This window comes from Amblyomma mixtum, chromosome 1 (assembly GCF_055824585.1).
Source record: "Amblyomma mixtum isolate Tamu chromosome 1, ASM5582458v1, whole genome shotgun sequence".
Taxonomy (NCBI): domain Eukaryota; kingdom Metazoa; phylum Arthropoda; class Arachnida; order Ixodida; family Ixodidae; genus Amblyomma; species Amblyomma mixtum.
The window spans coordinates 250,536,600-250,556,668 of NC_143012.1; the positions used below are offsets into that span (position 1 = coordinate 250,536,600).

The 20,069-nt window shown below is 44.3% G+C and overlaps 1 non-coding gene across 1 annotated transcript; it reads left to right on the top strand.

Annotated features, from left to right (window-relative positions):
- Window positions 1-225: 225 nt before the first annotated feature.
- TRNAT-GGU (transfer RNA threonine (anticodon GGU)) lies at window positions 226-299 on the top strand. Its single transcript has one exon. It is a non-coding gene; the product is annotated as a tRNA-Thr (tRNA).
- The last annotated feature ends 19,770 nt before the right edge of the window (window positions 300-20,069 follow it).

Here is a 20,069-nt window from a genome sequence, read left to right on the forward strand (position 1 = left end):
ATTACTGTCAATGAGTAATTCATTGGCGATGTCAATGGAAATGTCAATGAGTAATGAGGCGATGTGAATGAGTAATTACTCCCTTATTACAAAATCTACTCCACCTTGGGGGATTCCCCTAAACATTTGACCAACACAGTTCCCACTTCGAGTTATTGATCAATTCGCTCTCGCCCTACCATAAGCTTGCCGTCCCGGTTAGCTCAGTTAATAAAGAAAAAAAAGTCCCGGTTAGCTCAGTTGGTAGAGCGACTGCTCCGGTGAAGCGGTGGTCCCGGGTTCGAACCCCGGACCGGGACGAATTTTTCTTTAACTGCGAAGTTTCTGAGAAAGCTGTATAGCTTTTCTTTGTAGCCTTATGGCTGCGCTTGGGTGGATGTCAATGAGTAATTACTCCCTTATTACGAAATTTAAAAGAACAGCCACGGTGCTTGTAAACTACTTTGTTTCAGAAAAAACTACCTAAAAGATTTGCTGTGCTGCTCCCCACTTGACTTTCGCTTTCCATGGGCTATATCGAGCCAGTCATGAAAGCGTTGTAGTGGTGTGCCTGCAAGGGAACAATAATAGGGACTCGAACAGGAGAGCCGCGGGGCTCGCAAACTCTTTTATTTATGAGAAACGATTACAAAACACGTAGTGCTTCTTCTGACTTGACTTTCGCTTTCCGTTGGCTAGATCGTGCCAATCATTAAAGCGTTGTAATGGTGTGCCTGCCATAGAAACTGACGCGCGAAACATAAAAGAGGAGCCACGGTGCTTGTAATCGCCTTTATTTGAGAAAATTATTCAAAGAACCCTTCGAAATGTGAGATGTGCGACAACCTATTAAACTTCACTGGTAGCAGTGCTTCGCGTTTTCGGATTTCTGCTGCGTTTTTCTTAAATACATATTTGAGCTAGAGCCATGAGGTCATAACTACGCGTCCCGAGATCTACTGAAAAGGAAACAGCTGTGTCTGTAAGAGTCGTGTTTTGATTTCGGGGCATTTAGTACGTAGCTTCTTGCTTATTCCTCCCGCTGTGTAGTTAGCCACTTAACTAATGCTTTCATGATATTTACTACCCTTTTCTCGACCCCTTTTACACGCCGTTTTGTGTTATGCCTACATCCTTGCACCTGTGGACCCAAGGCAGCGTCTTTCAGTTATAGGTTTATTATCTTTGAAGGCACGAAGAAGGAAAATTTGAGCTGTGCACGGATGAGTCAAGTTTCATAACCTTCGCAATTTTACAGAAGTTTAGAGAGAGAGAGAGAGAGACTCTTTAATGAAGAGCAGAGAATTTAGCCGGCGTTTAAAAATCACTGGCATGCTACTCTGCGTAGGGAGGGGAATTTGGGAGATAAAGACAGAAGGAGAGCAGTGTGGAAGAGGTAAAAAAGAAAAAAACGAAGATAAAATGCGGTCATGAAATGGGTACTAAGGATGCAATGGCGAGTATTGATGTAACCTATGGAGTGATGGAGCATATAGTCCGTCAAATGGGCTGACGAAGTACACTGCATGAAGAATGCATGAAGGTGACGTGCAAGTGAATTTAAAGCTTATCGAGATGTCCAATGTCTTTTAAATATGTGAATAGAAAGTTCATTGCAAGTCTCTGTTGCCTAAGGCAGGCTAAGGGACCTAAAACTTTGTCCATTGTTAGGGGCACCGAGCAGATCTTCTGCATGCAATGTTCATAGTACGCACGCTCGTTAGCATACGCAGGGCACTCAAGCAAGATATGTTACAGAAGTTTAGATTTCGGTTCAGGCACTAAGGAGACCTGTGACTTTAATTATGCTGTTCAGCAATAACGATCATCAATTTGTGCGTTCGCATCACTGAGAACCTGTTCTTATCGTCCATCTCGTAAAGACCTTATCGTCCATCTCATTCTTTACGGGGAAACCATCTGGCAGAAAGGCTTTTCCAGCAGAGAGAAAATTCTTCAGTTTCTTCAAGAACGCGGTTCTTTATCCTCTCAGCTCCTTGAAAGATTATTACAAGAAGAATTGAAAGTTACTTAAGCTACGGGCGCCTCGCAACGAAATGAACAAAAGCGGTATAATTTGTAACTTTCTGTACGAATATTTTTTCTTTATGAAAAAATGACCACATCATTCTCTGTTCATTGTTATCTTCTATGGGCGAGTAATTCCCATAAAAGAATAAAAGCGCCAGCGTCGCCTTGTTGCATGCAGCTTACTACCATGTCACTTTATCAGCATGATGATCAGCCTAACTGCGTCCACTGCAAGAAACACCTCTACCTTATCCCTCGAATTAACGCTGTCTTGAACCAGTTGTACCCCCCTTGTTCGTTCAAACTGCTTAATATTATCCGTCTACCTGACCGTCCGCAACCCCAGTCCACCTCTGCCATCTCCTGGAATCAGCTGCATGTACCCCAGTAGATTATCGTTTATTTTTGCTTTGCAGTACAGTTGCTGTTTACGTTTATATTGTTACGAGGTGGCAAGCCTAGGAAAAGGACGACATGATGACAGGTGATAATATGGTTTAATGGCTGCGGGCCTACCGCGAGCGCTCCGTCCCGCGTCACTCCCCTCTTCTTCGTCTTCGTAACATGACCCGGGTACTCCGAGCGATCGTCCCGACCGATTGCTAAAATTTTCAATGATGAGGTGGCGATGACCATGATCACAAAGGATAGAAGAAGATGAAAGGCTTGCCATCAAGATGAACGAGATGACCTGGTGAACGGTTGTCCTTGGAGCTTCAGGTCCAGCGGTTGGTCGCCCACAGCCGAAGGTCAGTGATTAAGGACTCGTCGGACAGCTTGGGCGGGGGTGGCATCTTGATTCGGGTCGTCGTCGGGTCATGCTGCGTCTGGTCCTGGTCGTCCTGTCTTGTGGTCGGGGCTGGGGACGGGGCTGGGAAAGCGGCTGGTCGGTTCTGGTCAGGTCGGGCTCGGGTTGAGCTGGCGGCGGAGTCCAGGTCCCCTCGGCCAACGACGAAGGCGAGCAGAAGGCGGCGATGCTCCAGGGACCAGGATGACGAGGAGGAACCCGCACCTCACAACAAATGTTACGAGGTGACAAGCCTAGGAGAAGGACGACATGATGACAGATGATAATATGGTTTAATGGCTGCGGGCCTACCGCGAGCGCTCCGTCCCGCGTCACTGCCCTCTTCTTCGTCTTCGTAACAATATATTCTCCTTGTTTTAGCTAGGCGATCAACAACTACCTTTATTCTAAGACCTATTCAACTCTCTTCGTGGCTCTTAGTGTTACACGTATAATTTTCCTTTCTTTTAGCTTGCTGCTAATTCTTTAGCTAGGGTGGAAGCGTCATCGATAGCCTCCAAGTTTCTGGTCCGCATTTGATTACCGGCAAGATACGCCAGATTTATACGTTCCTCTGGAGGAATACTGGTAATTGCTGTTCAGCACCTGCGACTACCTGCCAGATGCCCTACGCCAATTTTTAAACTCTTTTAGCCCAGATCTACAGTTGCTGTCAGCCCTAACCAGATGCATTCCTTTACCACTAATGCTTCACTGCCCACTGGAAACTTTTGTTATCTTGCCCCATGGCCGAACATTACGTGTTATCTTCTAGAACGACTGTACTGGTATGTTGTTTGAAGTCTCAGTCCTCCTCTGCAGTTTGTCCCTTATTTACTTAGCAGGCCAATGACGTGCTGATCGCAGATTACGCTGGTACGTATTCTTAGTTTTCTTTACCCGGATCCGCTTCTCTGAATATCACCGGTAAACACGCTATGAAGAGTAGAACATATAATTTGTATCCATGTCTGACACCATTTTCAACTAGGGTTTTACCACTTCTCTTGTGGAGAATTATGGTATTTTTGCAGTACTTAAAAATAAATTAAGGATGAATTAATGTGGTCATGTGGAATGCTAATTAGGTGCACTCGCACGTCGATTTTCACTTCGGCTTCGGCTCGAGGCTCGATTTAAGAGGGAAATACGATAGCGGCGTGTTCTCGATCCATTGCAGACGGATGAAAGCTAATGAGGACGACGACATCCAAAGCACAGTTCGAGAGACTGGAAGATAAGCACGCTGGATTGTCGGCTGCAGCGATGACGTAGCGGTCTACTGCAATTTCCAGCGATGCTGTTCTTTTCGCGCCGCGGCGCGTTCGGAACCACTTGCGACCATAAAGTGTTTTGCCATAAAGTGTTTTGCATAACCTGCCATAAGGCCTGCTGACAGGTTGGCCACCACCCGATTCGTAAGTTGCCACCTGCCCGCTGAGTTAGGCGAGCCACCTGCTAGAGGCTTCAAAGATCCAAGCACCGGTGAAATTTGAGGTTAAGGGTTTGTTTTAGTGCGAGAACACTAAAATATTTTATTGTAAGCTAGCATTTGTCTCTTCTACACCCTGGCTATCATCTTTCGACGGAATCTATTGCTTTATGGTAATCTATGGAGGCGATATATGGGGATAGGTTATATTCAGCGCATTTCCCTGTCACCTCAATAACGTAATTAAAAAATGGGGAATAAGAATTATTGCCTCCCTAATTGGGTAACTCAAATTTTAAAATTTCTTGGTCATCTCCTTGGTAGTCTGTAGAACTGACACTAGTAGGAAAAACGAATACTCCTCTAACAACATGACAGTTTCACTATTAATAGAAAAACCGTTCAGTCTTTCACCTTTGCCGGACCGAAAGGCAACAACCATTTTGCCCTTGTAGCCTGGTTTCGGTGCCGTACGCCGCTATCGGCTTTGCGAAAGAGTAATGTCTAAACAACATTCTATTAAATTTGTGAAGCTAGGCTGAAGTTACGTGGGGTACTCAGCATACGCTTTAATGAAGACTCATAGCGCCGGAGGCTAATCCAAGAGCGGAAACACTTAAGGTCGAGGCTATTGTTCCAGTGCACAGAGCCTCGTCCGAAGTTATCTGGGTCCGGCAACCTTTCTATTACATTTTGGCCTTTTATCTCATGAGTTTGGCGTCTGTGTGCTCAGGTAGCATTAGTGGAACTGCCAACCCAGTAAATACCCCGCATTCAGAATCCGGTTCTTATTGGGTGCTTTTGTGGAGTGCTGTGCCCTTAAAATTGAAAACTGGCTTTTGAAGACAGGTAATGACGCAGTATCTGTCGCACATCTCGGTGGACACCTGAACCGTGCCGTAAGGTAAGGAAGGAAGCTGGGAGTTCGAGAAGAAAGAGAGAAAGATATAACGTAGTGGAGGGCCACGGAATAATTTCGACCACCTGTGGATATTTGGCGTGCACTGAATCGCAGACCACACGGGCGCCTTTTGCGTTTCGCCTCCATCGAAACTCGGCCTTGCTTCGGTGGAGGCGAAACGAAAAAGGCGCCCGTGTGCTGTACGATGTCAGCGCACTTTAAAAAGACATATGAAAGTTTCATGGTGGCGATACTGCTTAATATTTAGAGCTTTGCTGACGTAGGCAAGCATTTGAAACTGCTTAGTTTGTCTTCGTTATTTTTAAGGTTATATAAGTTTTAAGGTTTTAAGTTTTATACATTATGTAATGTGCGTGTGTGTACAAAGTGGGCCTGTCTGTCTTACGCACAAGCACGTGATGTTAAATAGAGCAGAGCAACGAAAAAAGTTTTCTTGCTTTGAAATAACAATTGGAAATTTAAAGTTAGTGAGGTTAGTCATTAAATGCATACTGATATCTCGTGAAAAGGAAATGTTTTTTACTTGTTTGAAAAGAAGAATAAACAGCATAAAAGGAGGTGCACTGTACACAAATCGCCGGCCCCGTATTTTTTTCTTCTGTGGAGTCTTTGAATATATACTGAATCTTTCCAAGGTTGCGTAACCTCCTCCTAGGTCGTTTAACCAACGACAGAGAATAATTAAATCTGCTGATATGATGATTTATGATTAAGATCCCCTATTGCGTAACCTCCTCTTAGGTCGTGTAACCAACAGAGTAATAATCCAATCAGCTGATATGATGATTTATGATTAAGATCCCCTAACCTTCATTATTCGGCTTAATGGATCCACATGGTGTTTATTACTATCTCCTTGGCGACCAGCCATAAACAAGTTTTACGCGATGACGCGCAAAAACGAGGGGAACATCGCTGAGGCCGCGTGCAGAATAAGGTTTTAAGCTGACGAAGTTTTACTTCCCTTGAAGGGTGTAAAGAAGTACCAGAAGCATCTTTGGCATGCTCACGTAGCTCTGCCTTTTGAAGTGCGGTTAGAAATTTCATACTCGCCGCATAAAACGTCTGCCTTGAGCTTCGGGCTACCACTAACCCTTCAGTGAAGAGGGAAGTGAGTCATAGGATGAAAGAAAGGTATAGAGAACTGAGAAAAGAAGAGTAGGTTTAACTTGGTTGTTTTCTTGTTCCCGCCGCGCGACGCTGAAAAGCCATCAGGGGTGCAAGAATGATGATGGCGACGGAGATGATGAATGTTGTGGACCTTGTGTACATGAAGAGAAATGGTTCTTTTTATTCTGCCGGGAGGAATCCACTGTGCCAAAGAAGTAGTCAGTAGCCTTTAACGCCTGGCTGGCGTAACCTTAGCCTGGTTGCTACAAGAGGATAATTAATTGCTCTGGGCGACGAGTGCTTGTCTTAACACCCCTGTAAAGCTTTCAGTGATAGTCTTTTTCGTGTGGATCGAATGATGAAGCGTGGTACTTCGTGAGCAAGAATCGTATTTCATTATTTGTGGACTCTGGCTTGTATATAAAAATAGGAAAAATGTAAGAGGCTGAAATGGCGCTTAGTAAAAAAATCTCTTAAAAGTGGCATCAAAGAATCTATTCAACCCTACCTCGTTTTCCTTCCACCCGCGCCAAAAGGGGAACGGACAAACGGAGGTCACGTTTCAGCAAGATAGTCGTTCTTACAACGACCACTTTGCCGCATGTGCGCCTTTGCTGATGCCCTTCCTAGGTTCTTAACGCGCAGGCAGTCAGACCTGTCTAGATCTAACGTGATAACCAGAGTTAGTTGCTAGCTATTAGTGATAAAAGCATGAACAAGGCAATGAAAAATGGCAGAGAGAGAGAGACAACTTTATTTTCCACGGGTGTCGTGAAATAGGGTAGGTAGATCCTGTCTGGCCCCCAGGTGTGGCCGACATCCTGCCCATACAAAATGAGTGAAAGTTGAGTTGTCTTGTCTGGTTGGGTGAGGAGTTGACAAATGACAGAAGATGACGACACGAGCTGCTGAGAGCGAAGGTGTGCGATATGATACACTCAATCAATCAATCAATCAATCAATCAATCAATCAATCAATCAATCAATCAATCAATCAATCAATCAATCAATCAATCAATCAATCAATCAATCAATCAATCAATCAATCAATCAATCAATCAATCAATCAATCAATCAATCAATCAATCAAAAGTCAATCAATCAATCAATCAATCAATCAAAAGTCAATCAATCAATCAATCAATCAATCGATCGATCAATCAATCAATCAATGAAAGCGTTTTAAGTTCTAATAAATGGAAAGGAAAGAGTGAGAAAAAGTCTTACAAACAGCCTAACCAATACCTCTGCCTCCAAGGGAACAGGGAAAAAGAAACAAACGAAATCCAGACTGGTGAGGTAATCACCAAATCACAGACATACAGACGCACCTACAACAGATGTCAGAGAAATAAAAGAGAAATGATATTAGAGGCGAAAAATTATTCATGCATTATGAGCAAGCCTAACACGATCTAAAGACACCATACATCACAAAGCACACATGGGCACCCTTACGAGGGTGAGTCCTCATTAGGGCGTCCTCATATTGAGCTCATGAGGGCTCCACTCGGTGATGTGCGGGGGAGGGAGAATTGACGCTGAAAAATATGTAAGGGTGAGGGAGGACAGAGAGTGAGGGAGAGAGGAAATGATGCCCGGGCTGAGGGTGAGGGGCATCTCAAGGTTCCTGCCCACCCTCGCTTTTCTTTTAAGGGGCACCGTGATGTGGTCCTCCATGCTGATTAGTCTGAATATGGACGGAAAATTTTACTATGCAAGCGAGTTTGGACCCTTCAACGGCTGAGAGCCACCGCACAGCCTCACATAACACGCATGTGTCCAGGCCACGTGTGGTCATAGCCTCCCATGTTCCGATGGTGGGTTGTCCCTGCGGGGGGGGTGGGGGGGGGGGGGGGAGGAGGCTGATCGGCAGCGGGCAGCCGAAGAGGATGTGGTCCAGGGTGGCGTGCGATCCTCTGCAGAGAGTGCACTCTAGGGAAACAGGGCGGAAGTAGGATGGAAGCTGAGGGGTTGGAAGAATTCGGGTCTGGACGATTTTTTCTGAGTAGGATAAGAGGGGGTGCGGAAGGGGAGAGTCGACGGCCTAAACGTGCTTGTTATGAGCTTCAGTTCGCCCATTTCACTCACCCAGTGCGGAGAGTGGGCGCACCCGATCAGACCTGAACCTTGACCACACACAGCTGAAACTGGCACACAATTGTTGCATTGCCAGGACAGCCCTCTTGCGCACGTTTTGACGGCGTCGTCCCTCCGCGTACGCGCTCAAGACAGGGCAGACGTGACTAATGCAACCAAGAGAACCTCCCGATGTTTCTTTGCTGACTAGATTGGAAGCAGAACATCGGTCTCCCGCTCCCTTCCCACCCCTTTCCCAGCCTCTTAAACTCACCTCTTGTATGCTTTCTGTTTTTTTTTTCTTGACATTTCAGAGCAAGCTGCTTCGACCGGCTCTTATCAACTGTGCTCGCCTCCACGAAAGTCTGAAGCTAGAAGAGAGTGTTGGCCTCAGTGTTATTCATATTAGTTTTCTTTCGGTTTCAGTGCTTCGGTTCGGTTATTGTGGCATGCGAAAATCTGACAGCGCTCAGTGACTTCATATTTGATATCGATTTCTGGAGTTCAAAGAAACTAGATTGAAAATCTAACCATTAAGAAGGCAGCGGCGAATCTGGATGGCACCTCGTATTCGCTGCCGAAAGTCGCCACTGGATGTCGACACCATCAGCCCGAAACAGTTATTTCTGGAGAAGGTTAAAATACCAAATCTTTATTACGGTATCGGCGATCTCTTTGGGCTTTCAGGCATCACGCTGTTCTATACAAAGAATGAAAACCTCACATTTAACTTTGCAGGACCCCTTTAAGTTTTCTGTTCGAGGCGCAGTTTATTCGAGAACATACGTGGACGCGAGGACGATGACTAAAGGAAAGAACTAATTAATTAAGAGCCAAATTCTAAAGGTGGGCTGCACGATCTACACGGCGCCTTCTGTCCGAGATGCGGACTAATAAATGCGAAACGGGCGAAGGCTTTCCAAAACTTATGAGAACAAAAAGCAGCAGATTCTAGAGGCCCATGTGCTGTGCGATATCAGTGCACGTTAAAGAACGCCAGGTGGTCGAAATTTCCGGAGCCCTCCACTACGGCGTCTCTCATAGCCTCAGTCGCTATGGGACGTTAAACCCCATAAACCAAACCAAAAGCAGCAGAGAAAAAGATTCAACAATGGGCGAAGGACAAAGCACGTGACACCATGTTTCTCGACAGGAAACCAGTCGCGACAGAGGAGAAGCGCAAGATGGGGCGAATTTACTGAAGCTCTTATATCACCGTGGGAAAGCTTGTACAGGACTTCAGAAGGGTGGCGAGTTGGCCTTCCTGGTTTAAGATCATGATAGAAACACGCTGACACAGGGCGAAGCAAGAACACAACACATGCGCTGACTAGCGACTAGCGTTTATTTCAGAAATACAGAAATATATACCACAACCTCGCAAAAACACAAACAGAATGAAGTTGCTGCACAAAAACAGGGCGAACTTAAAGGCACGTGCTCAGCTCATGTGAAATAAAGCCTGACAATAGATGAACCTGCAAAAAAAGGTGAACGGGAGTACCAAAAACGTGAACGGGTGAAAGCAAACAAGAAAAAAACAAACACAACCGTTAGAGAGTTTAACTTGCCGCAGGCGCGTGTCAAGGATGAATAGATTCATCCTTGACACGCGCCTGCCGCAAGTTAAACTCTTTTGCTCTTGTTTTTGGTTTTTCTGGCAGTGGCGCGGCAGCTGGAAGTGGCGTGGGACGGAGCGCTCGGCTAGGCCAGCGGCATTAAGAATCATTTCACTGCCATCGATCATCGCGTCTCATTCTTCGGCTGGCCGCAGCGCAACAATATAAAGTAACTGTCAATCAGGTCTTTATTTATTTAAATGGACATGTAACGCAACGTGCGAGCCTTGACAGGCACCGGCTACATCTTTTTGCAAGGGGCAAGTGTATTGTCCCCCAAAAGTATATATATATAGCGCAAGTTTTATATGAAGCGCCCCGACCACTACGAAAGCATGTGCCCCAAAACACTGAAGAAATTCCAACACAGTATCTGAATGAAAAGCAGCGCAGCATGGCAGAAATGCTGCGGCGGCCTTATGGCTGCTAACAATATCAGAAACCTAATTAATATTCATTAACAAAACTTAAAAATTAGATGGCACATATAGAGCATTAATCGAGGACCGTTTACAGCTAATATTTGAAACCTTCGACAGCTCGCCATCACTCCCGACGGCAGAAACTCTTCCACTCGACCTATACCACCGCACCAACGACGACTTTCCATTCACGGAAGGATAATTTGTCATCCACTAACTGAAAGAAAGAAACACTGCCCCAGGCTCAGAGAACTTAACAGCCGAGTAGTTCAAGTACTCTACAGAAAACAAAAAAAATATTCCTCCTCATATTCAACACCGCATTCGAATTACGTCAGTTCCCAACGAAATGGCAAGATTAATAAATTACCACATTGAAAACAAAAGAGATTGAAGCCGCAACCAAACCAAACCCGACCGCTTCAAGCGTAGTGCCTTCAACTACATGATAGAAAAACTGCCGAAACTCTCCTCAAAAACCATCTATACCATCTATGCTATCCATCTGTACCACCTAGATAATCTACCAACGAGCCGCAAACGAAATTAAAATTCTCTACCAATGGGCGAAAAACAAACGAACAAACCTCATTCAGGCACAATAAGTAAAAAAATCTTCATTTTGGACACCAAACACCAATATGCACTAGACGCGTAAACCATACCTGTAGTTACCCCCATATATCCATCTAAATTCTACTAAGAGACAGGGGTATGAGAAAAGAGACGAAAAATCAAAGGGCCGGCAAAGGCAACTCAACCATCGCCACAGCCCGCAAAAGTATACCCACTTTGCTGGAAGCATGGACCGGCATAACAACGACAATCTTTGACTATCAGTGACAGTGAGGATGTAGTCAGTTAGGACCGCTCATGCAGGCGTACCTGGAGACTCCGACTGAGTGCCCCACAGAGCAGCCTGCCTTGGACAGCACATCGAATGCCGTCTCCGAAACCCCGTTGCCCCGTATTCACCGCCGGCGCTTAGTTTGGGTTCGTCTTGCAGTATAGTCAGGGGGTCGTGTAGCAGCCCCTTCTGGCTACGCGAACAGCGCTGCCAAAGAGTGGCCGCACGTACAAGAGGAGAATAAAGACAGCGTCTGGTTGTGGCACGTGACCCCTCGGCACGGTAGTTCGATTGTGGCCTCAACACGTGTCGGAGACTTTTTCCTTCCAGCCTGTGGCGTAACCGACAACGCAAAAGTGAAGTTATTGCGAGATAGGTTTCGAGAGGTGCTCCGAGGAGGCCTGTAGAAGAGCTTGTAGAATTGCCGTAAAAGCGAAAAGCCGGCCTGCGTACGGCAAGGCCCAATTCTAGTCGCCACCAAGGATGCAGTTGCCTTCAGAACAACGAAGTCTGGAGGAAAACGAGATCATAAAAAGGTATGTAACGAAGCCAACGACTTGTTCGATGGTGCCCTCCTACCAAGATTCAACTTCGCCTGTCATTGTCTTAACATGCTTCGCTGAGAGCTCGGGGTCATCGAGACACTGCGTTTAAGAGCTTGCAACTGAGTGTTTTGGGACTAATGTAGGATGGACACCCCTGTTTGACAAGGATGAAGGCGCTTGCTTGATGTTACATTTTGGTGAACTTCTCTTGACTGAGGAGATCAGAGTGCCGGTCCACTACAAACGTCGTCATATCCGACTAGAAATGGGTAACGCGTTCCCATTGATTACGCCGCCAAAGACAGTCCCACTCTGTTAGTGTTGCTCGACGCCTACTAGAAATAGATTGAGGAGCCTTGTTGCTTTTACCAACCAGTTGAAAGACGATGCAATCTTTTAACATTATATGCGCATCCTACCCTGAGGTGTTCGGTAACGGCCATGATGCCAGCTCAGCTATTCTTGCAGCAGTCGCCTCGTATAAAATTGTCTCTGCTCATGTCAGTCTTAGCTAGTGGCATGGTGAGTCGTCAGAAAAGAACTGCTCAGTGAGGCAATAAAGAAATAGCCTCACATAGTGCCTTACAGTTGGCGTCAAAATTTATCTGAAGACAATGAGAGGTGAAGTGTAATCTTGGCAGGAAGGAACCATCGGTAAAGCCAAGAGCCACGCTACAAATATTGTCAGGATGGTGCATCACGTATGATTCATTTATGCTGACGACTCGCGAAAACAATGAAATATTTCGTCGAGCTCGCATAGTGCTCAATCGGAAGTAGTTAAGCGTCCGTAAACCGAAGGAGCTGAAACGACAAGACCTGGGGCATCGGGCCGTCGTCAGAAAAAGCCAATCCGACTCAAAGCAGTGGGCCTGCTGAAGACATCTCCTTCTCGTGGATGGCGCTGGAACCACAGAAACAACAAGGTTTCCACTCAATGATTGACAGCGCGGAGGGGACCAGGGCACATCGTTAGCAGCACGCAGCCATGACGAGGTCTACGTGGGTTAAGATGAGCCTTATTGCAGAAAAACTGAAGAGACAGGGCCCAAATCACCTAATGACTGAGTAGCGGCTCCAAGGCTACGGGGAAGCAGCTGTACTCGAAGGCCTCCCGCAAGGTATATGCCAGAAGCTTGACAGAACTGGAAGTTTAGTAGGTTTACAAACCATTGTTTTATTAAAGGCGGAGGTGTATTCTGTCCCCAGAAATAACATTCCCGTCGCTATGCCGTCAAACTGCCAATACTGCAAGCTGTAGAAGAAGCGCGAATGCGAATTGAACGCCTGCTCATGTGCACCTGTCTCGGACACGACAGAACAGGGAGAAATTGCACAAGAATTGACCTAAAGTAAAGAACAGGAGCGCTACGACACACAATAAACAATGCACACGTCAGAAATGGTAGTGGTACATAAAAAAATAAAGGCTAAACATTCAGCAATCCTACTTCCAAGAAATGAAAAAAAGCAAAAAACACAACTAATGAAAGATAAACAATAAGCAAGTAAATAAAGACGTATCAGTAAGGTACTGAACACAGACGCAAGAAGAAAATATGGATAATAAATCACCAGACAACCACTGCATGCTTGAAGCAGTGATTCTGGCACAGCAGAGAAAACACTAAAGCACGAGTGGAAGCTGGCAAGTAGTGAGTATAAAATATACGCATAGAGGTCATTCTCATGGATTCTATTGTTCACTATGAAAGAACTGAACACCATGCTCGCTCATTTTTTAGTGTACGCGCCGGCCACAGACATAATAGCATTTGAAGAAAGAACTAAATTTTTCAAGGGCAGTAAAGAGTCTAACCAATTGTGGGGCAAAGTTTTAAAGCTTTGTGCATTCTAATAGAAACTGAGTTCCATCCTCATCGTTATGACCTCTGTGAGCGATCGATTCTATGTAGAAATTGTTTCCTGTAGGTTGTTTCCAATCTCAAACGGTGAATAAAAGTTTTAAAACTTCTCTTTGAAATGACAATTATGAACATGGAAAGTGGAACAATGCAATAAAGGTCAGTAAAACATAATATGCTCAAGGCACATAATTTTGTTGATAACACAGCACACGCATATTGATTAAAACATGCCGTATTTCTCATCCAGTGATGGGAGGGCCAGAAGTGCTTGTAGTGCAAAAGCGTCCCTAGCTGGTATCTCGGTTTTGGTGTTTTTAAAGTTAAGGCGAAGCTGGCGTATTTATTGGAAGATTTACTTCTCAAATACCGTGTGCCAAGCAATGTCGCAGTCTGCACAATATTGTTGTAGCAGGAGGCGATGAGGAATAAAAAGGTGCCGTAACTGCGTCCGAGTGAAAACCGAGCAGAAAGAGACAGAGAGTCGTCTTACTAATGAGCTCAGAGCAATCGCTCGATACATCTTGTATCTGGCTGACCGGGACAGCTTACTTTTCCGGCTGCGTCGACAGACAGGAACTCCAGAGGAGGGGGGAGGGAGAAGAAGGGAGAGGACTGGTTCACAGTTCGATAGATCGGCATAAGGAGCAGAGCAGCACAGACAGCATGGGCCAGAATGTAATTGCAAAAGGAAGGGGTAGTGAGGGTGCTTGCTTGAATTGTACGTGTTTACGTAGAATGAATTCATCAATAACGTTAAAAGCAGACAGGAACACGGTAAATGTAATTTCAGTCCAAGAGCATTGCCTCACATCACAAGTGGGATGTCGACGTTACTAATAACACCGGTGTTGTGAGGTTGGATATGGGGGATTAAAATAGAATTACAACTGACAGTATGGATCGGGGTTATAATAGAACAAAACACGGGCTATATTAGAATATGCTGTGGTTGTATGAATTCGCTGACCGAAAGTAACGAACTGAAAGTAGTATACGCCGAATGCAAAGGAACCCGATTGGTTTCTAGCTATTAGAGATGGAACATATGGCAAAAGCGCTATTGCAGAGTGCGGGACTTGAATAGTGGGATACGGGACAATATGGCGACAGATTAAAGCTATTTTACTTGTACTAGCATAAAAAATAAGAATAGAGGAATTTACTTTAGCTGAGCACGCCGCTCGGCTTCCTATATTTAAAAAATTAGCATTTTTGTGTAAAACGAAAGTTTTAAGCACTGGTTTTTTCCTCTGGTCATGGCTGAAAGGAATGATCTTCCTGTAAACTTGGTCACTTGTGAAACAGTGAACTTGTTTCTACAAGCCCTGAAGAAGCAATAGGACACATTTATTTATTTATATATTTAGAATACCCCTAATGACCCTCATGCGAGGGTATTACACAGGGGGGCGGTACAAGCATTAAAATACGGCACAGGCACTTGAAATAAAATATATGTAATAACAAAGCACGAAATAAAGCTAGTAATGTATCTTATGTATCTTAGTTTTCGGGAAGTGTTTCGCTATGTTCATGATTTTGTTATTTTTGCACACAATTTTGCACTAGGGACCTGCCTTTGACTCTGCTCACTTCTTTTGTTGCAATTTTTTTTTCTGTACTTTTATAGTCTCTGTACGCCATTCCTGCCTAAGGCATGAAATTATCTTTTTGTTCATTACTTTATATGTTTTGTTTAACTTGTAGTTTAACGAGGACGGATTGACTTTATTGATGCAGGATTTAACAGTTGTCCCTTTATATGTGTCTTAGCTTTTTATGCGTTTGTCTGACTGATTTGTCAAAGCTGATAATGGGAAGCAGGAAGTACGTACGTGATGCTTTTAAATTTTGTTTTCGGTGACATAAAGACTTTAAGCACTTGTTGGTTTCTACTAGAAAATACAGTTGCATAAACGCATCAGTGATGCTTATGGTGAATATGATTACTTATTGGACGCTATTTTGGCCTGATATTGCACCTAAGCTTGATGATGTAGTTTTATTTTGAAGAAATTTTAAAAGCGCAGAGAGTGGTTTTGAAATTCATTGGTTAGTTAAGTATTTGTATAGATTGCACGGACGTAATATACAATACCGTGCAATAATTAGTTTCATCTCTAATTCATGCAGCTTCTCCTTCAACCTGCATTTTATATATTCCATGGCGGTGAAGTGAACTCTAAGCACTGCGTAAAAAAATTATTTCTTTTAATCTGTCAGCTTGAAGCAATTTTTCGCCGCATAAGCTAGGACAAAAGACGGAGGGTTTGAATGAATAGGAAGTTAGCAGTCACTTTACATTTTGAAGGCATGAAGAACCTAGACATTAACGAAGCTTTTCCGTAACAGCTAAGATTTCAGAATTTTCAGAAGCTTTTGCACTTTCCACAAATCGGTTCCCGCCATCCTCCATAAGTTTAAGACAGGTAACCTCTCTTATGTAGCCTATTCCTGGAGGCTTTTTTTTATTTGCGCCAATCTCCTCTGAAAATATACCATTACTGCCTTCTGATGAAATGAGGACCATAATACAGAAGTTATTAAAAGCTCGACGAAGCCAGCTTAAGCGGAAGTAATTGAGTTTCTTTTGGCAAGTTAAGCAGTGTTCTGGCTTTTGCTGAGCAGTGTGCTGGCTTTTGCTGGCTTTTGCTTCTGAGCGATCCGAAAACTGGCTCCAGAAATAGGCGCCACACGTATTGAGATCTCTCTTGGAGAGACAAATGCTTTTTGGGGAACATATAAATGTGAAGCAAGTGACTACGCTAAGGACATTCTGGTTGTCTTCTGTGCTGGAGTAAGTGTCAGCTTGTATCGTATTATGGTTGCGGAGTAGCTATTATGGAGTCGGAATGGTTTAGTGCTCATTACAGTTTTCAGGGGTTCTGGTCTGTAACGGGGCTTTTATGATCTCTACCACTCCAAATGAACCTGTTCTTTACAGATCGGAAAACTTTGGATATCTTCAAAAGCCCGGTGAACATTGCCATATGCACCATACTTAGCTGAAAAGCTGTCGCAAATGATGCCCTTATATTAAACCAATCGCCATATGCGAAAATAGAGACGTAGTTAGAAACAACCAGAGTTTAACTTGTCGTTTTTAACTAGCCCCTTCAAATGAAACTGAAATGAAACGGGTATTTAGATTCCGGTTTCATTATATTCACCTGAATTTAGTTTGATATCGGCAGAACTTATTTGCTTAGGTTTTCGGAGCGGCTGTGATGAAGACGAAGAGTGGTTGCGATTTTTTTACACATAACGCCATTAGCAGGCACCCTTTTCATGTTTTTTTTTCATTTTAAATGTGCCTTTTCTTTCTACTATGTTCTGCTAGAGCGTACAGTGGTGAGCAGCCTTGTCTAGAGCGCTCGGGCGGTGCACTTCCTTGCAAACAAATCCAGATTTTGTGGCAGCCTCTAGGGTCCAGCTGCAACGCTTGCAAGGAAGTAGCGCCAGATAGCCTCGTAAACAAAGCAGGCAAGAAAACTTTGCCCTGTAATGAGGGGCTGCTCTCTAATTTCGGTTTTTGTTACCAAGTGCGCACTGCTCAAGCGCTCTAGACAATGCTGCTCTCTAATTTCGGTTTTTGTTACCAAGTGCGCACTGCTCAAGCGCTCTAGACAATGCTGCTCACCACTGTACTGTAGAAGAACTTCTTGCTGGGCGAGTTGGTGCATAGCTTTCTTGGGATGGCGTTGCGCACACGAACAAACGTACACAGGAAGAGGCAGAAGACAGAAAGAGCGCAAACTATCAACTAGATTTATTGCTTTCGCAACAGAATTTATATGCAGCATACACACGTGCAAAACAGAATAGGGAGAGGGAAAAAAAAAGGACTGGGGGGAAGGGGATATCAAGTCAGGCCTGCATAGGTCAGCAAAAGCTACGTTTAAAATTTCTTTCCCTATCATATAAGGTGACCGAGGTATCGCTAATACAATTTCCGCCTTTTTCTCTGATGTGGAAAGCTTCTAAAAGTTCGCGTGCTATTTTACTGTACTGTACGTGTGCAGTTTAGTAGGAAACTTAAGCATTTTGATGTACTATTTTAAACTTATGAACGCTTTCATACTTAACGGCGCTGTAACATCAAGCAGTGCATAGTGAGTAATACAAATAAATATAAACACAGCAAAAAAAGGCGTTCTAGTGCGCTCTCCTCGCCAAGGGACTCTTCTGAAGAACGAATTTTGGACACGAGTGATCCATGCCTTCAACGAGAAGCGTACAAAGTCAAACACTACCTAACTGGCATGTGTGGTCGTAGGGCGTTTAGATACAGCAGCAATAACGAAAAGCACTTTAACGCTACAGCACTAAGGGTCCCGTGTCGCTTGAAAGCCAGCGTCGTCGTCGGCTTTTCGTCAACACGGTACTCAACGCTGTCGTGTTAAAACACTATCGGCTATTGCTGCTGTATCTAAAGGCCCTGCGACCACACCTGCAAGTAAGGTGTCGTCGGCGTCATTGGTCGTGAGTGAAAAATTCACAAAAAACCCCATCGAAGCAAAGAGGATGGCAAGTGAGCCACCTATGCCACACGAGCTTGTGACGTAATCACGACCCTACCTTCGGATTTTGAGAAAAGTGCACATCGTGGCAGATGACTTTTAAACTAGTGACTGGCAGTGACAGCGCAAAGTAAAAGCCACCTGGGTCTCACGTGCGCTACCTATGGCAGCATTTGCCATCGAAGGGAAGTGGCGCATCGCTTAACCGCTCCATCACTGGACCAAGGGTGGTAAGAGGACATGTAGAGCTCTATGAATGTAAACCAGATACTGACCGATTCTCCACACATAGTCTTTAACTATTAATGCTATCACGCCATACCCTTCAGGCGGGGCTTAAGTGTCGCCTCCAATTTTTTAAGATTTCAGTCATTTCAAGCACCTGTTTTTTCGACCAATTTTCAACAGCCTTTTTTTTAAGAGTGCCGTTGCTAACGTCCTGTAATTACACGATCTTGAACTGATAAAGCTCCTACAAGTTATTATGCATTTTCCGAGTTTTTAGAAAAGTGTATTTTTGTTTAAAGTCACGGTGTAAAATTTGATTCAAAGTAATAGCTTATTCTAAGAAAGATATTGTAGCTGTAAAGGAGATGAAGACGACGACCGATAGTCTGCTACCGGCAATAACGTGGCTGCAGTCAACTTACCTAGACACTGACTACATCATCCTGCCCTTGCCGCCGGACTACGTCAATCCGTGACAATATAGCTTGTAAAACGCGTCGCCGATGTTAGCAGGGAGAACACTGATGCTTTGGCGTACACAACATAGAAAAAATTGTCCTCGCATGCCAAGAAATTCATTATTTTATTCTTCTATGCTATGTGCAAGAAGAGTTTGCGCTCGTGGAGATGGTGATCAATAATTTTGAAAATCTTTTAACTTTAGATTTGCGCGCGCTTACGTGCGCTAACCGAGAGCTGCTATGTATAAGATTTACTAGTAAGCGTTCAGCAAAATGTAAGGCGGGCAGCAGTTTATAAGTGCTGAACCGGGTGAGCTCCGATTATTTATTAGAGGAGGCATTGTTTCTTCAAACTAAACCGAAATCTGGATCAGCAAGAATGCTTAGAAAATAAAAAAACAACTACTTCATAAAACTTTTTTTACGGATCCACTTCCAAGGCATACTTTACTGCAGTTGGACCTAGTTGAACCTCTACTACAGTAGAAGATATCTGACAATTACTTCGTTGTAGACCGTGTTCACCGCGCTCTTAACGGGAATCGTCATCTTTCCTTAAATCGATTACTTCGTTATAAAACGTTTCGTTACAACGAAGCTCGACTGGAGTTTCAGCTCTCATGCTCCGATTACTTGTCTCTCGATTCCTTTTTTTTTATCTCGAAACCTTTACGTGGATTGAACTATGCACTAAAGCTGCTACAGTTCGGAGCTAAAGGTCACTGAGTGTTAGAAAAAAAAAGCGATAACATTCACCTCTGAATCATCACGTAAAATCAATCAAGTTTCACTAGAACGGCGAGAATGCACACTTTAGCCTCAAAGTGGAAAATGTTTTCAAAGTTTCAGAAAGTTCCATCTTTTTGCGGAGTACTACGTGAAAGCTTTCCTTTTTAATCACAGAACAAATCTGCATGCTTTGTCCACTCTTTAGAGTGTGTACGCATTATGGCGCTCGCTGTGTGTGTCTCCCTTAATTACCCGATCTCCACTAGACAGGCAGCCTTCTGACCACACAAGCACTTCCACTAGCATCAGAAAGCCGCTAACAAAGTATGTTTATTGCAGACGCATCATGAAATTTTATAGTTCGCTGCTCTAGTTCTAGCCACTGTTCAGAAACTGTTTTTTAATGCAACAGATGCTCGAATGAGCTACGAACCACTACCCGCACAAGCCCTTTCGAAAAGTCTCTCGCCTCTCCTTCTACTATCCTAGG